Source organism: Trachemys scripta, chromosome 3, assembly GCF_013100865.1.
Source record: "Trachemys scripta elegans isolate TJP31775 chromosome 3, CAS_Tse_1.0, whole genome shotgun sequence".
In the NCBI taxonomy this organism is placed as follows: Eukaryota; Metazoa; Chordata; order Testudines; family Emydidae; genus Trachemys; species Trachemys scripta.
In genome coordinates, this window is record NC_048300.1 from 112,248,277 (window position 1) to 112,267,537 (window position 19,261).

The window sequence follows — 19,261 nt, forward strand, 5'->3', positions numbered from 1 at the left end:
TTTTAAGCCTATCCTCCAAAGCACTTGCAACCCCTCCTAGCTTGGTATCATCTGCAAATGTTATAAATGTACTCTCTATGCCATTATCTAAATCATTGATGAAGATATTGAACAGAACTTGACCCAGAACTGAATCCTGCGGGACCCCACTCAATATGCCCTTCCAGCTTGACTGTGAACTACTGATAACTACTAAACTTTTCAAAAGTTCAAATGCTCCTGTTCTTTTATATAAAAGTTTTTAGTTCTCAGAAGTCTCTGTCAATTAAATAACTCTTAAGCTTAAAGAATTATTAAAGAAGTTGATTCTTTATACTAATATTTGGAGACATGATGAATCTTGTCTTTCTGAGTTGGGTGTGGGAGTTGCTTGAGCACTACCTGTATTGAATTAACCCCATTAATACAAATATTCTACACTTAAATGTTTTCTTACATTAGGCATTAGTTTAGCAAGATCATTAGATTCCATATTGTTGCATATAACATTTTACTATTTACACAGAAATGACATTAGGAAACTATGTTAGGTGCTTTCCACTGATGTGTTACAAAGGACTGGTCACTTACAGACAATATATTAAGAAAGAAGGCTGAAGTGGTATGTTGTATGGATGTCAAAAATTCATATTCCTGGACAAGCCCTTGACAGGATACCACCTAGTGGAAGATGGAATAGCAGATGACATATTAGAAAACTACTGAGAAGATGCCGCTATCATGGAAACAGACTCTGATGAATCAAGAAAAGTGATGCTAGACAGACTGAGGTGGAAACACTCATGTGTCACACGGTACAAGAGAATCAAATCTTATCTAATTTGCATTTAAACAATACTTGCAACTATGCCAGCAGAAATAATTTGTAATTTTAAGAAATAAACAAAAGTTTAAAACATTTCCAACTACACGTTTTTCCCAGAGGCTTTTTGGAGGAAGTTTTTAGAGTAATTAGAAAATTCATTTCAACAAGGATATTTCTAGAATTGTTTGCGTAGGTTTTACTTAAGTTTTTCTCAGGAGGGAGAAAAACCCACTTAATACATAGATTTATTGCTCTGATAATACAACTGTACATTCTTTTTCACAGTTGGGTCTTTTTCTAAAACATAAATGTTTTACATGCTTTGTTTTCTTGAGATAAGGATTACATTTGTACCAAACTGGTATTTTATACATAAGGAGATGTCCTGGTCTAGATAAGACACTCTTAGGGGTGATAAACATGGTTTCATGGCTAAGAAGGGTCTTCCTGACATTTGGCTTGTCTTTGCATGACGCAAAATGGAAGCCTCCTGCAATTTTCATAACCATCCTGAATCTTTTATATTGTAACTAACTATAACATACATAGAAATTGTTATGTTTCAAGCATTCTGGCTAAAACATACTTGTAGCTATATCTTAATGTTTAGTAAAGGTGCAAACAAGTTTGTAATGGCATAATATTAAAATAGTAATGCATGCAGCTGATGAAGTGGGTATTCACCCATGAAAGCTTATGCTCCAATATGTCTGTTAGTCTATAAGGTGCCACAGGACTCTTATTTTATCAAGGAATGGGGAAAGATTGTGTAGCAATTTATTGGCCAGCAGTAAATTTCTAACCCATTTCTCCTGGCGGAAAGAGGAAGCAGAGAAGGAATTTTGACTCAGAGGGGTGTCTCTGACGTACAATATTTCCTGGGGCTGTTGCTGGTTTACTGTGGTTTATCTTGGTCAGGTCTGTGCCAATAGTCATAATCTCAATTCTACATGCTAGTTTTCAGCCTAGTTTTGAGTATGTTCTTCCCTTTTTGTTAACACCAATACAGTATACAGATACAAGCTGGAGTATAGAAACAAACAAGCTTTTATGTATGTAGCTTTTAATAATGTCACTGAGTTAATTTAGGTTGCAGCTTTTAGAGTCATAGACATTCCATATACAGACGCTTCCCAACTTACGCAAGTGTTCCGTTCCGGAACGCCTTGCTTAACTCAAATTTTGCGTAACTCAGAAACATATACCCGACAATTACACGCAACCCCCCCACCCCCTGCACCAACTCCTATTTCTAATTTACGGAACTTTTTCCGTAAGTGCGGATTTGCGTAAATCGGGTTTGCATAATCTGGGGGGCATCTGTAACTGACTTTTGCATTATCAGACATCCAATTGACATTGTTCTAAGATGTAGATAGTCAATAATACATAAAGATATTGGGCCTGCACTTCCAGGCAGGCAGAACACATATCAGAAACAAGAGTATCAGTAAACTTTGACAAATTATTTTTTGATGTAAGATCTCGTCATCTACCTGCAAAATGATAGTTTTAAAAAATGTGTACATATTCACTTCAAGTGTGTTTATATTTGCAATATGTTCTTTTATGTGGAAGAAGAGAGACCGAATGAAAGGAGAATCCTTTTTTAGTAATGACTATTTCAATGTGTCTTTCCAAAGCTTTGTAAATATGCAGTGCTATAAAATTTAGTTATAAGAAGTAATCATTATTTAAAAAAAAACAGAATATTTTTTTCCATTTCACATGCCATTTAAATGTCTGTAGCCATTAAATTTGTCTTGAAGACCAGTTTTTCTATTTGGAGCCTAATAACAGTAATGCAACAATTCAGAACATCTCAGAAAATTATGCTTTAATGTCTCTTTTCCATCAGTGGTTATGCAGCCTTTCTTCTATGAAACAGGCTTTTTCTCCATTACAAACTATTCAATCAAAAGTCAGAAAACACATGGGTAGCAGAAGCTTGTTTTGGTTACTTCTGCAAAGCTGCTTAGGGAAATGTCAGTAAAATACCCTATGTAGCATTGTACATGATTCAGATAGGCCAAAAGATTTTGTAAAAGATTCAGGGTTTGGGTTTTTGTTTTTTGTTTGTTTATTTGTTTTATATTTTAATTCAGCCCAGTTGGGCAAAAGACGTATTTAAAAGAATCTTTGAGAGGACTTCTGTGTTCAGGAGTTCTTTCTGGTTAGGAATGTGAAAACAAACATGCAGCTGATTATAAAATGAATGTTATATTATGCAAACCTGAGAGTGATAGGATGTCATTAATGATTTATGTATTTTTGGGGTACTTTATCTTGTGGTTAATATGTTGTGTATTTTCCCAGGCAGTTATATGGCCATTGGAATGTGAAGATGCTACTTACCCTATGTGTCTTCCCTCAAAGTGTGATGCTCATTGAAATGGAGATGTGACCACTGGCTTCTTAGGTCTGGGAGGCTAATATGAAATTTGCCTTTAGACTGTGTATGCCTTTTGGGAAATGTAGTTTAGTAACTTGGTAGCCATTTTTGCCAGCATTTTTGCCAGCATTGCCAACAATGCTGTAAAGTAGTTACATTAAATAAATACTATAGGATTTCTTGTATTAATGAGGGCAAAGGTTTACCTGATCCATTTTCATCATGTGGAGTTAACTGTTTTTTTTTTTTTTTTTTTTTTTTTTTGAGGGGAAGGAAGGAAGGTTCTTTGGGAGTGGAAAGAGGAGGTTGTTTGGGAATTAATTGGTTTTGGTGGTATAAAGACCCAAAGAAGGCTACAAAGGTAACATGGGATCAGAAGAATTTAATCTTTTTAGTGTTTAGTGTTTTAAATTAGGACATAAGGCCAGATTTTTAAAGATATTTAGGTGTTGCTGTGCTCTGTGCTACACCTAACTCTTTTATGAGCCTAAATCACATCAACTGTCAATGGTATTTTGGCTCTTAAGTGTCTAAATCCCTTTTGAAAATGAGATCTACTTTATATTTGTGTTTGGCCATTGTTTTTCTTTTTAATTTTTAAAATAGAATCTTTTATATAAATATTCCCGGTTCTTCAAAGAGTTTATACTCTCACAGCTTCACCACTGGTTGCTTCCACTAGCTGGAAAACAGTTTGTCTCTTCCACCAATTGCAAGAAGCGGGTGACAAGTTGGGAATTGAGAGTTGTGACTCATTGAGTGTCCTGTGTGCTGTTTTTGCTTCTGTGATAATTTTTTTTTTCCAAAGGAGGCCATGTTCTAACAATGAGCAACAAGTACAATGGTTTTAAATTTCATTCCAGATGAAGTTGATTGCTTTTGTGATAGAATTATAAAATTAGTGGAGGAACTGGTCCATGAGGAAAAAAATTAAAGGTGCCTGTATACTATGCCTCTGGGAACAGGGCATCCACATTCCTCAGGCAGGTTTGAAAATCCTATCCTGAATACGATTAGCATGGCTAACTGAGGACCTAGAGAGGGAACCTAACCTGGTCCTGATCCAAAGCCTATTGAAATCAGTGTGGGTTTTTCCACTGACTTCAGTGGGTTTTGGATCAGGATGGAGAGGAATAATGTAGAAACAGAAAAATGCAAAATTTAGGTTGAATATTAGAAAAGAAATCCCAATAGTAAAACATACTGGGCTGTGGAAGCTTGAAACATTTAAAATAGCACAGGTCAAACATTTAAAATAGCACAAATATATTGGCCAGATCCTCAATAGTGTAAATTAGCATAGCTTCATGACTTCAATGAAGCTACTTAGATTTAGACCATCTAAGGCTAGGTCTACACTACCTGCCTGAATCGGCGGGTAGAAATCGACCTCTCGGGGATCGATTTATCGTGTCCCGTCGGGACGCGACAATCGATCCCCTAATCGACGCTCTTACTCCACCAGCGGAGGTGGGAGTAAGCGCCGTCGACAGGAAGCCGCGGAGGTCGATTTTGCCGCGGTCCTCACAGCGGGGTAAGTCGGCTGCGATATGTCGAATTCAGCTACGCTATTCACGTAGCTGAATTTGCGTATCTTAAATCGACTCCCCCCTGTAGTGTAGATGTAGCCTAAGGATCTGGCTCATTTAAAGGAACAATCCTTTAGAGGCAGGAGAGATAGACAAAATGTTCAAAGTATTTTCCATATTTAATTCCTACAATGTTTCTGTGACAATACTACAGGTTGAACTTAATGGGAAATGAGAGATTATGAGACAGCCTAAGAGACCAGTTGTGTAATTGCCCTAGAGAGTTGACAGCCAAGTTAAGAGGCTGAACCTGTGAGGACAGCAGCAGTATGTGTTAGGGATAGGGAAAGAAAAGCAGACTTTATTCATGTTCTCTCCTTGAGAGCTAGGCAAAAGGAAAAGTCAAGGGAAACGATCATGAATGAGAGTATTTAAATTCCTGTCAGTCAGTAGAGCAATAGAACCAATATATAGAACCTTGGATGTTTTCCTTTCAGATCAATTGACTGCAATCTGGCTTCACTCAACCTCTCACCATTGATAAAAGTTATTCTATCTAAATATTCTCAGGACAGTCTTGTTTCAGCATTGTATGCGAGGGGATGTTAGCACATGTGATTCTTTGCACTGTACTATTTAGGGCTAATGAACAGTGTACAAATGCCTAGACAGAATTACATTATTTTAGATAGATGCATTGCCAAACACTGAAGTGTTAGCTCCACTGGAATAATCCAGAAAAACGTCTGGTTCTTGAATCAAGATTAGGTTCAACAGCAGCCAAATTGTAAAAGCCCTGTGGGGCGTCTGTGTCCAAAACCGCAGAAATTGAATTTAAGCTTGAGCAGATAACTACAGAAGTAAATAAGTTATGCCATAATGGGCCATTAGAATATAACAATATGTTGCCTTTTAGATAACTTTCAGTTTGCTAATTTGAAAATTGCTACCATATGAAAGCTTTCAGAATGACAGCACATACATTTGTTTATATTCTGTTATTTGAATATGCCTAATATTGGTTCTATTAAGCCATTATAATGCTACAGCAACTACATCATGCACATTTTCTTTCTGTATGAATACAAAAGTATAATGCACCAAGATTTGCTGAAAACTGCATGATTAAGTACATTTGTTTTCTACTTACAACAGAAAGCTGTGCACTTGAAAACCTATTTAAGAATATTGAAACTTTTTCACTCAGCGATGTTTCTCCCTGTCTAATGACCAAAGACAGACAGCTATATAATTCTTGGATAAAAAGAGCAGTATATGTCAGTAATCAAGTGTCTCTAGAGACCCCAATTTTTACAGCCTCATTAGCAGTGTCTAAATTAGATGTCAACCAGGTTAGCATTGACTTGTTAAGCTGATACAAAATGTAGTGAAGGGCAACTGATGTGCTCTCAAAATGTCACGTACAGTGTCCATCTCATAATATGATACTTTTGTTAGAAGAGGTTGAAATAAGTGTGTGTGTGTGTGTAAGGGGGCTTTTTGTTTAAAGTACCTTCAACTCTTTCAGTAAACCTAATTGGCTTTCTTTTTATAGATGGGTCGGGCAGAGGAATACCATGGTTTTGAAAAAGAATGCCCTAAGACTATCGAATTCAATAAAAGCAATTTCTTCATGCCTAAATCGGTTTTTATCACTATTGATTATATATCCCAACAAAATATATAAGAAGATATCAGGGGAAACATTTATGTTTGAATGTGAACTGAAAGGCCAGTTTGCAGAATTTACTTAATAGTAAACTATTAGATTATTTAGATGCCATAATTTATGTCCATTCAGATTTTTATATTTGGCTGTAACTTGTACTGATAATTGAAATGAATCAAGAGAATGTTTCTTGCTCAGGAGTGAAAATATGTCTTCATAATCCAGAGAATTGTCCTTATTGTACACACAAGAATACATTCATTTATTGAAATGCACAATTTAAAGACCACTTATTATTATTATTATTATATTAAATTCTGTGATATCCATGCCTAATGACCGCTAAATGCCTTAAAATATGGACTCAACAACACCCATTCAAATCAGTGTGTATCTTTCTACTGAGTTTAATGGGTGTTTGAATCTGGCCATAAAAGGAAAATTACCATCACATAGGGTGAAAGTTCTGTAAAGAATCCAAGAGCCAGTGAACAAAAACCCCACATGCCACCCTATATTCCCTTACCATAACCCAAGTCATCAAAAATGGAAACTAAACAGTTCTGAGCCTTACCCTGAATGACACCACAGATGTAATGGATCCAAGGGGAGAGCAACCCAGAGTTTTGTCCTAACTGGATAACAGTGAGAATTTCCAACCCCAACGATTTTTAACCTCGCTGCACATAGAAACACCTGGGTCCCTCAAATAGACCACTCCTGAAATTTCTAAAGGTTTAACTATTACTGATAAAATTAACTCTGAGATCTAAGCACTGTGATTAGATCAGACAGCAGTATAGATCTAGTCATCATACAGGTGATACAAAAGATCATGTTGACTTATCAGTTCTCCAAGTGGTTTCACATACACATTGAACAACATTGAGAGATGCCTGTGGAATTCCATGAAGAAAGGTAAGAAGTAATTAGACATTGCCACTGATTTAACGTTACCTGAAGACATTAATAGAATTCCCCTCCAGCAATTTCAACCACATCTAGCTGGTTGATGCACTTGGGCAGCAATGCCCAGTGACCATTGGTATCAAAAGCATTTTATTGGGTTGCTGATCTCATAGAATAGTAGTGGCTGGCTCCAATAAGACACATTTTCTCAGTAAAGAGGATGGAAACCACTCCCAGGGCTGCAGTAATGTGCTGCCAAGATAAGGGGATTAAAAAAAAATGTCTTCCTTACCCTGCAATAAACTTTTTGCACCAGAGGTGCTTGTTCTTTCAACAAAGAAAGGTAAGAGACGGGGGGAAAAACAGTTTGTTTTCTCACTCAGACAGAAATATTTTCTTACAAGAATAACAAAAGAAAGAGACAACACTACTCCATAAACAAACAGATTAAGCTGTACTAAACTGAAAATGTTTGCCATAAGGTTTGATCCAGAAAATATACCTAATATATTGATTTAATACCATTGTGTTCATCTTGTATAATTTGTAAGGGCAGGGCATGCAGTGAAAACACTGTAGAGAAGTCTGGAGTTGTCCTTCATGGAGACTTTTTTATTTTCAAAATACCAGTCATTGGGTGCAATCTGGTCCATTCCAAAGATAAAATATTTTGCTTTTCTTAAGTATTTTTGTGAGCTCTCTGGCAGGAATGACTTAGTATCCAGAGAGGGAATGACTCAGTATGAGGTAGGGCAATCATTCAAATCTTCCCTTCAAATTGGTGGAGACATTTTAACATGGATCTTCTGGAATTGCCCACCAGCACAGGACTACCATGTATCAATGTAATGTTCAAAGGAAACAAGTCTGCATCAGGGGTCAGGAAGTCTGGATCAGTCCACATCCTTCAGAGACCTGCTCTTGCACACAGGTATATTTTTGTCTTGAAGTATTACAAAATGCTGCTGTTAAAGCACAGTACTGAAAGCAGTAGATTTGAGTTTTATTCCTGGCTTTGTTGTACACTTTTTGTGGAACCTTGAGAAAGCCACATCATCTCTTTGTGCATCCGTATCCTCCACTGTAACAACTGGAGAAAAAATAAGTAGCTACTTCAGAAGGGTGTTGAGAGGATCAAGGCACTGATCCAGCAAAGCACTCAAACCAAGCTTAACCTTACATTCATGAGTGGTCTCCTTTAAAGTCCCTTTCCCTGGGAGTAAAGTTTAGCCTATGTTTAAGGCCCAGATTTTTAAAGGTATTTAGGTGTTGCTATCCTCAGTGTTACAATGCTTGGCTAATTTAGAAGCTTAAATCTCATTTTCAAATGGGATTTAAGCACTGAGGAGCCCAAATCCCATTGACACATGGGATATAGGCTCCTAAGTGCCTAAATCCCTTTGGAAAATGAAACATTGACTGCAGCAACACCTACATATTTTTCTACATATTTTGAAAAATCTTGGCCCATGTGTCTTGTTTTAAGATAGTTTAATTCATTAACATCTATAAAGAGCTGCAAAATACTCACATGGAAAGAGCATGTTAGATAATTTAAGTCTGCAATGCTTTGGTTTTCTTCCACTAAGAGCAAAAAATATACTTTCTGTCTTGGCCTCAAACTGCAAGCAGTTAAAGATGTTCATAATTTCCCTCAGGTGAGTAGTCCTATCAAGTCTATGGGACCATTCACGTGAGTAAAGTTACACAGGTATTTGCAGGATCAAGGGCATATATTTTCTTGTCTTATTTTAAGAAAGGAAGAAAGAAAGAAACTGAACCTCAGTGAGAGAGTAAACTGTTTCTCCTTCAAGATCCATCATCTTGACTTCCCTCACAGTCACAAACTAAACTGAAAAATATGGCATGTTCTTTACATTGCCATTCAAACATTAGTGTGGCCTACCTGTATTAGTATAGTTAATTGTATTACATAGTAATGTTTCTAGTAACGGAACACTGAGACACAGCGAGAACAGTAAGATATACTATAGAATTATAGCTCATGGTTATGTAATTATGGAAATAGTTCATTTTATGTAATTCTTCTAAGCCAATATACTATAGATGGAAATTGAAAATGCTGTCCCCTGTTAACCTACTATTTACCCATTTTATTATACTGCATCTGCGCTATATCCTTTAAGTTTTATTATTGTATTGTGTATATTTCATATCAGTGATATATATGTTTTATTTTTGTTTACCTTCTGACATTAGTGCACAGTGCTCCACTGTCCTACATATTAGTCTAAACTTGATTAAATAATTGTCATCTGAAAAATATTATACTGTATTCTAAACAAAGAATGTATTTCAGTGCTTATGTCTGGAATAGAGTTAAGGATACATGCATGACTTTTATTTTAGCATTTCCTTACTTCAGCTGAATGCTTGACTTTGTCATTTTAACATTCTTCATTTTTTTGTATGTTATATAGAGTTTGTTTATAATCCTGTAAAACACTTTGAGGTTTATATACACAAATAAATTATTTTATGAAATATGCTGTAAAATTAATTTATTTTGTATACACTGACTGGTTATTTTAGGAATGGTGCAAATCATGTTTTGTGTTTAAATGTGCATTGATGAACACAACTACTATAAGCAATTTTTCTTGAAATAATGTAATAATGAATTTGATTCCATGTTAGAAGTGAAGATTTTAATCATATAAATATATATTTAATCATATAAATAAATCATATACATTCTAGAAATTCAGAGTTGAGATTCTCAATTGCCAAGTTAATTCTGTCCTCTTGATTGTATCATTACAATAAGGTCTTTCATTACATGACCATGCAACAATGAACACTGAAATATTATTCTCTAATTAATATAATATAATGGAAAGTAAATGCACCTTTTCTGTAATGTCAGGTGCACTCATAATGCACTTTTTATTACTGCATATATACTGTCTGGTATTTTAATAAGATCTCAGTCTAATGCACATAAATAAGAGGAAAAATTCTTGACTTTTGTGCAATTCACTTATCAATATTACATGAAGGCAGTTTTTTGTGTAAGAGAGGAGCCAATCACATAAATTATATCAGCCTAATAGAGAAGAGGTAGAATTTTTTTCATAAGAGTCTAAGGAAAAGAATCCAATAAGTAGATTTACAGTTAGGTTGCTTTCACATCACAGTCATCAAATCAGTGCATAGGATGCACTAGTACAGTCCGTGATAATCTTTCCTCTAATGCCAGACCCTCTTACCATGAACCCCGCATCTGGGGGAGTGGGAGAGGAAATGCTGCATTGTGGAATGTCACACCTCTCCAGACATGGAACTTTAAATACAAAAACAAAAAACCTGTCTTCTGAAAAACACAAAGTAATCACAGAGAATATAAGGCTATAATTCATTCTCAGGGCTCTGCTGGTATTCATGTGCCAACACAGCCCATCAATTAAAATATAATTCAGATATATGTGGTAATAGCCCCAAAGTGAATGTAACAATACAATATGTTTCATAATGTCATTAGTTTTTTGGCCAATATAAAAAACTTTTCAGATCATTTTTAAAACCTTATCTAAAGAATTGATTTACAATTGATAATATTCTTATATTTCAGAGTTAAAGTTTTTATTTAAAATAAATATCACTAGTAAATGTTAATTCTTGAGTTGTACTTTTTATCAGTGTATAGTGCATAGCACTTTGCTTTTTCTCAGCCTCACATCTTGGCATCAGTCAACTCAAACCATCAAGGTTTAAATTTATAATTCATATATGAACAACAGTGACCTCATGTGGCTATTGCTTCAGGGATGCACATTTATCAAAGAACAAAAGAATGAAGTGTTTCTTCATGACAGGATTATAGAAGAGTTCAGAGGAAGCCCACTGTGATGTATTATAGCTTTTGTCTTCAGACAACATTTGCTACAGTATTGCTTTTAAAGAACTCAGTTCAATAAGAGATGCCTTGAACTGGCCAACAAGCACTCCTGGACTGTAAAACTTATCTATCATCTAATTTTAATAACACTTCCCATAATGTCTGAGAGTTCCCCAGACAAATTAAGTTTGTATAGCATGGTATTTCATTGATTCCAGAGCCAGAAGGGACCGCTATGTTCATCTAGTCTGACTAGAGTGACCAAACTTCCCATTTTGGCCAGGGCAGTCCCCTTTTTAAGCCCTGTTCCAGACATCCTGACGTTTTCGGTAAAAATGGGTTTTGCCAAAAAACTGGGGTGCACCCCCTAAAGGGTATGTGGAGGAACATTGGGGGGGGGGGGAGGCAGGGGTGATGCGAGGTGCCAGGCGGTGGGGCTCTGGCAAGTGATGACACCAGGTGATGCCAGCCCCACACAGTGTCCAGTTTTTACTTAAGGAAATTTTTACTTTGGGTCACTCTAAATCTGACCTCCTGTACAACACAGGCCATAGAACTTCCCCAAAATAATTCCTAGAGCAGATCTTTTAGAAAAACATGCAATCGTGACAAAAATTGTCAGTGACGGAGACTCTACCACAAATGTTGGTAAAATGTTCCAATGGCCAATTAAGCTGTGTTTTGGCAGGCAATTTTGGGCTACTGAATTCCTACTGCAAGGAAAACTTTTAAGTTGCTGTATGTATTTGCCTTTCTGTGTAGCCAAACACACAGTAAATTTGCCCAAAACACCACCTTGTCTTTGCCTATTTCTGCTTCTGGGGCTAGCACTTTTAAACAGGAGGTCACACTAGATGATCACAGAGATCCCTGCTGGCCTTATCTATGAATCTTGGTAGGAAAGATACAATGTGACTTATAACAAAAAGAAGGAAGACTCACACATTCCTCATTCTTTCACATTTACACAACCAATCCGTTAAATCCTTCAAATCTCATTTAATCCTTCAACTGAATAATGGGAGTTTTGCCCAAGTAAGGACCAAGTTAGGACTGCAGGATTTGATCTCACTTAGGCCCCAATCTAGCAAAGCACATGATTAACTTTAAGCATGTGAGTAGTCCCAGGTGCCTAAGTTCTTTGCTGGGCTGGAACATTACACAGGTGAGTTTTCAGCATGTTTTATTTCCAAATTCAAATACTTTCTTATATTTTGCCTAACCTGTATCAACAAGGGAAATGTTAAACTTCATGGAAGTCAATATCATTATATCCCTGTTCTGTTCTTGTAACTGGTGAAGCCTTCCTATTTCCCATCCTTCCCTTCCATAATTAGCAGCCAGGTTGTCTCATCATAAGGATTTTTAACTGATGATTAAGGTAAACAAGAGCCTTATCCACCTGTCTTGCAAAACTCCTTTCTCAGAGCTTTTACATTCTGGTACAAGCTGCTACATTACACCTTAAAGGATAAGAAATAAGTTTCAGCAATACATGTAGTGTATATAAATATATTTATCTGCAAGGATGTTACTGCTATTCCCATAATCATCCATTCTCTACAAAGGATGCAGTTCTTTACCAGACTTCATGCCACTCTTCTGTTTCAATACAAAAACATACAATATATCAACAATATTGGCAGAACAGAACTGTTTTGTTTATTCCTAAAAAGCTAGGACCTGAGTCTGCTCAAATTGAAGTCAGTGGCAAAACTCCCATTGACTTTAATGGGAGTAGGACATAGTCCTTAGTTATAAAAGAGACATTTCTGAACATCAGTGGAATGTAAATTTAGGTAATGATTTGGAACTTTTCCAGTTGCAGCTTAAGCCTTGGAAACAACTGATTCCCTCTGAAAGTCATTGTAGCTGAACATGAAAATTCTTGTTATACTATAGCAAATTGACATCACACAAGCATCAATAATGACTTGTGTACCAAAGAAACAAACACCTCTACTTACATTCTAAGAACAAGGAAAAATAAAAATAAAAGGCTTGGAGTAACTGAATTATGAATTAGAAGTTTGTAAGTGTGTTTTATTTTTATTTTTTCATTTTTATTTTCAGCTAATTCAATGACACATAAAATTACCATAAGAAAAATTGGCTTTGCTGTTTTACAATGGTATACAAAAAGTATCATTAAAGATATCCTGATGATAGGCAAATCTTTATTTTTGTGAAAATCATGGCTACATGAAGCTCGAATACAGATGTATCCTTCTCTCTCCCTTTTCCTTTTCAATTTCATGATGAGAAGGAAAAGAAATAATTAAGCAGTGTAGACATGAATGAATTATCCCACCCATCCTGACAAGTGAAGATAAATATCATAGCATCAGCCTGCATTTGTCAGATGTAGGAGCAGAGAATTTAGCATACTGAATCAGCTCACTTGTCCATCAAATCCAAATCCCATGTCTGCTGTGACCCATACCTGAAATCTTACACAGATAGACACAAAAGACTCAGTACATCATGTTGTTCATAATGCTGCTTATGCAGATTTTATTTTACATCATTTTTACTTTCTCATACATGTAGATTGCTACCTAATATATTACAATAATCAGATGCTCAAGAAGCTATCTGCTTTTACAACCAGCAGCCATGGCAACCAATCCCTTGCTGGGTTGGCAGCCTACTCCACAATTTACACGCAAGCCTATTCTTTTCTGCTATATTTTTCAAAGATGGTTTGGCATTCTGCAAAATCTTTAAGCCTCCTGGAAACACATCAGGGTAAATTATACCAGTTACAGAAAGACAGATAATCACCTATCTTCATTATTCCTAAAGTGCCTAACTCCTTGGTATTTAGCTACTGAAAAACCCTTCCCCAACATGAGTATAAAAGTTTATAGTGAATAATGCTTTTTATAGGGTATAGGTGGATATGAATCTCAAAATTTGATTCCAGATCCAAACTTGCCCAAAATTTGAGGGTGGGTTTTGGGTCAACCTTTATAATAAGGCTACCTGTGAAGTTCGTGTCTAGGATGTTCTGGTGTAAGGTTTTGGTTCAGGCCCATCTCTAATTTAGAGGAAAAGACTAAAGTCCAGATCCTCAAAGGTATATAGGTATCTAACTCTCACTTAAGTCAATGGTAGTTAGGTGCATAAATACCTTTGAGGATCTAGGTCTAAATTCACTGAAGGAATTTTGATGCAGTTGCCAGGGAAATTAGAAATGGCAAAGTCTACTCATGAATCCATCTGACTCTCATTCACTTCAGTGGGAGCAGAATGTATTCATTCAAAGGGCAAATTTGGCTCATAATTAATATATACTGTAGATTCTTGAGGTAATGCACAAGGCAAAAAAAATTTGATCTCTTAAGTAAAATATAATTTGGCAGGGTTTTACAGTTAAAAACCTTGCACCAGTTATGAGACTTATTACAATTAATATCAAGTAATACATGAAAACTGTTGGGGGAAAATAACCCTAATATGTGAATAAACAAGTTTGTTTCTCTAAATTTTTTAGTAGAACTAATATAAACATAAATGCTACAAACCATAAAATGCCCAGCTGTATATTGGGACAATTGAAAGAATAAAGGGGCCATTTTCCAAGACAAAAAGGGCAGATAGGTGCCCAACTTCCTATCCTTCGTGCCTTCAGAAAACTTCCCCTCGAGAATAACTTGCCAAATGAAGTTACACCAGTGTAAGCACCACTCTACACCAGGTTAGCATGTCTACATTAGGTGGTTGCATCACTGTAACTCTATTAATACAGTTACGCAGGTGCAAATTTTCGTAATGTTAGACAAACTCTTCAATTCTAGGGCTTGATTCTCCACGCTGTTATGCCATTTTACACTGGGGAAATTCCATTGAAGTCAATGGAACTAACCTGATATAAAGGTGGTGTAATGTCAAGGAGAATTAGGCCCAATACAGTCTAAAATTATAATAGTATATTATACTATTAATATTATAATATTAATATATATTAATTCTCATATTATAACCGAATTTAAACCAAATCCAGATTTTTACTCTAGCAAGCCATTAACAATGATCTCTGATTCATAAGGAAACAATGACTGGAATGTTTATATTTATTATATCCCTGCTTTATGCAGGCGATTAGTTTAATAAGTATCTGCAATACAGCATACATTAATTTAATTAAGAGATAATATGAATTGAAGAGAACATTGTCACAGGATAATGGTCTCTTTCTTCTACATGAATGCTAAGATATTTATGAAAAATAAATACTGAAGGCACACACACATTTTTCAAGGAAGATACCTTTCCTGTAATATAGTTTTATGTAAGTGCATTTATTTCTATTCTGCCTAATGATTTATGTAGATCTAGAGCTTGATTCCTTGCTGACTTACATCTAATGTAGTCATTTACAATGCATCAGTACAAAGTGGCTTACTAGATGGTTTTTACACAAATCTGTACTGTTGTAAGTAACTTCATGAGCTGAAAGGGAATAAAATTATTTTCAGCAACTTCACTCCCACCCTTCCGAAAGATTACTCCACCTTCTTTTTCTCCCTACTCAGAGACCATTTGCTCCAACACACTTGCTTCTAGCCTGGCCATGTTTCTCCTACACTTACATAACCCCACCAGATGTGACTAAAAGTTATGTTTGGAAGAGATGCCATGTTTTAGCCTTTCCCCTAAAAATACTCTTCCTCCACACCTAATCTTATTTATTATGCTTTGTATCCAGTAGCTGTGTTTGGATCCGGGCCTCACTGGGCATGTACTGTACACACATATATAATCAAGACAGTCACTGCCCCAAAGAGATTAAAGTCTAAATATATGATGTGATGAGATAAAACAGGACAAGGTAACCGTGAGATGATTATGATTAGTGCAATAAACAGCATAGTGGCTGACGATGCTTCATAAGCATCATGAAAGAGGAGAACTTGAAGGAGGGATTTGAAGGAAAATAATGTGGTGACTGTGGATTTTTACAAGGAGCAAAGGTGTAGGAGGGAAAACTTGACTAACAAGCAATAAAGGCTTCCATGATTGGCATAATAAAAACTGGGGACTATGCATGTGCTAAAAGTTAAGCACACATGTAAGGACTTTGCAGGATCAAGGTCAATATGCAGGCCACATTATTCTGCATCCACTTCAGCTTCCAAGTGTTCTCCAGATGTATCCCTATGTAGAATGCATTATATAGTCTATTTTCTTTGGGTGGATTTTCAAAGACACAAATAGATGTCCAAATTCCTTTGAGTTTTAATGAGAGTGTGACAGCTATGGCAAGTTCCCGCAATATCCAGGACAAACCTTATTGAATTAAGTTAAATCATATTGATTTAAGATTGATCATTTAAGCATCTTAGGAGCTCACTGTATTAAAAATGCAAATGCCTATGTGTTGTTGTGGGATTATATGTAACTTGGGTAGGAGACGTGACCAATGTAAACCTTGGGAAGTGTTATGAGCTTCAACTCTTTTAAACAATGGGACAAGAATGATTTGTTAGTTTCCTAGGAAATATGTGGTTGAAGGGGATGCAAATGCCCATTTCTGGATCTGATCTTTAGAACCTTCACTTTGGGAAGGGGACCTTTATCTATGAATTACCTATTCCCAGGATCAAAAGGCCCAAATGGCACAAAGGAGTATCTCATAGATTCTTAGGATTTCTTGTTCTGAGCCAAAGGAGTTATGAATTTGTAACCACAAGAAACCCCCAGAGTGTGGTTTGAAGGACTGTTCAACAGCCAGAGCCCTTTTTGGAGTTGGTGTGATTTCTGGTAAGCTTCTTAGCGTGTGTGTAGGTTCTTTTAATGGTTTCAATAGGTTTCCCCTGTAATGCTTTACCTTAAGAATAAATGGGTTTGCTTAGAACTAGGTGCGTGGTAATTTAAACTGCGGGGAATTGCACTATTAACCATTGCTCAGGAGAAAAGTAAAGTAGGCCTGCTGAGACAGTCTGATTTTGCCAGGGAAATTCATAGCAAATTCACTCTGCAGCCTGGAAATAACCTAGTCAGGAGGGAGAGAGACACGGCTGGGGAGCCAGAAGCCTAAGAGCGGGTGTTCTTGCTGGACCATAGGTGGGGATACAGGTGCAGCTGCCCTGAACTCTGACAGGAGGTTGGGCACTTAACTCTCTTAAGTTCTGAAAAACCCACCCAAGCTGATAAAGACATGGTCCACACCTGAAAGAATCTTTCTTCAGAGCCTAGGTCTTTATGAACAGAATTTCTGTCACCATTTCCTTGTCTACTTGTGATTATTCTTTCATATCCTAGTAGATTTGTGTTAATATTTGATTTAATTATGTGAAATCCATAGCTTACATTTATTTTTTAAAAGTTTTCTTTGTTCTTATTCTGAGAAAAGCATCTTATTTTGTGTTGCCATTATGTTGCCTTAAAATATAGAATCCTCTAAAAGTCACTTAATGGAGCTACAATAGTTTCTGAATCAAGCTGCCAGCCAAATGGCAGATCCGTGTGATTTTGAATAGCTGAGATCTGAAACCTAAAAACTGGAATTTATAATGACAATGCCAACTCAAGAATAGTTTTAGCAGGATTACTGGCCTGATACAATAAGGAATATAATAACCCCCAAAAGCTACATTTTATAAATTAAAAAGAGAAGAACAAAATAGTCTGCTATTCTACTGGTTATAATCCTGGAAGACACAGGGTAATTAAAGTACTGCTATCCTTTTTTAACTATAGAAGATCATCTCCTGACATTGCACCAAATCTCCTTTGCATGGCTTATCAGCCACTGCTGAACTGATTCTCTTTGGTATAAGTGTTCTCTGTCCAGTGAATAGAGAACCATGCTGTAGTATAATGAGGAGGGGGCGATGCCATGACCCTACCTGCTCCTTGTCCTTCCTCATTCCTTGAGTAGCTTCCTGCTCCCCAGGGGCTCAGAGGGGCGGGGGAGGGAATGAGCAGCCCCTGATCTCAAATACAATGGTGTAAAACTAGAGTAACTCCACTTTAATCTACAGAGTTATACTGGATTTACACCACCATGACTGAGATCAGAATCCAGCCCCATGTTACTAGTTTACCCTTGCCACAGAATTCTCTGTTACTTTCCTTGTAGCAGAAATCAATCCTGAAATGCTGCCAGAATCTCATGGGTTTTGCTTATAACTTAAGCTCCTCAGTGTGTCAAGAATTCAGAAGTAAATAAAATAGGTTAGATGAGGTAAGGCATAAAATAAGAAAATCTACCCTCCTCCTTCTTCCCCACATGTGCTTTCCCTTGACTAGATTATAAAACAAAGATTTTGGATTAATGTCAACTCCTTCAAGCGTTTGTGTTATGCAATTAAAATGCACTGAGCAATAAAAAACGCATGGCATATCCAACAAAAATAGCTAAAAAGGCTAATTGGAAACCTGGCTGTTACAATGACAAATTGCTCCATCTCTTGCTTTTGAGTCATATATCATTATATATCAATAAGGACTAATCTGTAAAATGCCTCAGAAGCTTTGATTGACACTAACTGACTGGCTAGCTGTTGCTTCACTAATGATAAGACAATCACCACAGTCTCAAGGGTAGAGGAGTCAACATTATGCAACCTTTGATACCATTCCCTTTGGATCTGTGAAGAATAATGATTTTGAGCCATAGAATTTAAATTGAATTACCAGCCCTGCTGCCCATCTCACATGCCGTTAGAACTATTTACTTTTACAAAAAAAAAAAAAAAAAATCTCACTAGAAATAAAGGCATTCAATTAGTTATTATCTCTAAACACAAGTTTTCGTATTAGTGGTTTTGGTTGCCACTGTAATGATCCCAATTAGTTTACTATGCAAACACTGTGACATTATGAACATTCATTAAACAAAAAGAAGAACAGGAGTACTTGTGGCACCTTAGAGACTAACAAATTTATTAGAGCATAAGCTTTCGTGGACTACAGCCCACTTCTTCGGATGCATATAGAATGGAACATATAATGAGGAGATATATATACACACATACAGAGAGCATAAACAGGTGGGAGTTGTCTTACCAACTCTGAGAGGCCAATTAATTAAGAGAAAAAAAACTTTTGAAGTGATAATCAAGCTAGCCCAGTACAGACAGTTTGATAA